Raw genomic sequence first — 1547 nt, forward strand, 5'->3', positions numbered from 1 at the left:
TTCCAGCGCATGTTGTTGCACTGCAAAGGTTATTATCTTTTGGCTCCTTTGGTATTATTACTCATATTATTACAGTAATCAAAATTCGAGTTTGTTAGATGCAGATAATTGTATTGTTATGGTTCTTACCGGAACACAGAAACTATAGTTTGAGTATAAAATAATGTACATATTTCGTATAAAAAAGTAGTACCGGGGGTACTAATGTCCATCACAGTAATTATAACAATATTGATATATTGCTTAGTAATTATTGTGGGAGTTGTAAATACTTGTTCCCCATAAGAAGTGCTATGTAAACCCAGTATTAATTTGTTATTATATACATATATATTTTTTTATGTATACGTACTCATGCAAAGAAAGACCTACTGTGTTAGCAATGCAGTAGCGGACCATTCTTGGATAAAGGCTATATATATTTTCTATGAAAAGACTATGAATTTTCTGCGAATAACCCAAATAAATACTCGATTCATTTTTCTACTTATTACCATAGAAAAATTAAATTCATCACTTTCTAGAAAATAATATTTCTTTAATTTTGCATAGCTGATTTCAAAGAATTCCTCTGCCCAAAAATAGATTCACGCTTAATCAATGGTGATTTTGCTATGCTACAAGTAGTGTTAAGTAGTGTTGAATGGATGTGCTTTCCTCGATTTTGTATCTCCTCTCTATGTATGGCCTCTGTGTGTTTAGACTGCGAACTAAAATGAAAATGATATTGAATCGTAAGAAAAACAAGCAAAAGTAAATTATTTATGAAATTTTTAAATAAATGACGTATGGTTTTGCAGTGTGCATTTTATAAACTACTAAAAATGTCTTTTGGCCTGGAAAATTTTCCAAATATTTAAAATATCGAATGTTTCTTATGAAGTACTTATCTTATCTTGATTCTTCGAAAATCAGACAGTTTTTTCACGTCCTCATCGGTTGGAATGATTCCGTAACAAATAATTGATGATACGATTCAAACATGTAGGACTTGATTTATATTGCCAACACAGAGGGCATCAGCTTCCGTGGCGCAATTGGCTAGCGCGTTCGGCTGTTAACCGAAAGGTTGGTGGTTCGAGCCCACCCGGGAGCGTTTATTTTTTCAATTTTAATCAACAATCCAAACTTCCTTTAACATATCATATGGAGCAATTACAGATATAATTCCATGTACTTTGAAAGCATCTTATCCCCAAAGTATTTAGCACGTACGAAATAAAACACGTCAACTATTCAATTTTATGGATTCTATATACATATATTGTTTGACTTATAACTTAACAATATACTTCCGAATGGATATTTTGAGTGTTGCTTCTTTTGTATATACAATTCATTGTTCCATTTAATTTTATTAAGTTGCTTCTGATACTTGCCAATTGAGAGCATTACCCTTCCCCGTAGATGAAATTAGCAGAGTTGTTTATCGGTTTGAAAATATTGATGGAATATCAATGGAAAAGATTACGAAATTTCGAAATTTTGAAACATGATATCTAGAGAAGATTCGGGCTTGGACTGTCCACAGAGTAAGACGCGCGGTG

At 32.3% G+C, this 1547-nt stretch overlaps 1 non-coding gene across 1 annotated transcript; it reads left to right on the top strand.

The window, feature by feature from the left end:
- The first annotated feature begins 1022 nt into the window (after positions 1–1022).
- Positions 1023–1096, top strand: Trnan-guu (transfer RNA asparagine (anticodon GUU)). The gene has a single exon. It is a non-coding gene; the product is annotated as a tRNA-Asn (tRNA).
- The last annotated feature ends 451 nt before the right edge of the window (positions 1097–1547 follow it).

This window comes from Diachasmimorpha longicaudata, chromosome 4 (assembly GCF_034640455.1).
Source record: "Diachasmimorpha longicaudata isolate KC_UGA_2023 chromosome 4, iyDiaLong2, whole genome shotgun sequence".
Classification (NCBI taxonomy): Eukaryota; Metazoa; Arthropoda; class Insecta; order Hymenoptera; family Braconidae; genus Diachasmimorpha; species Diachasmimorpha longicaudata.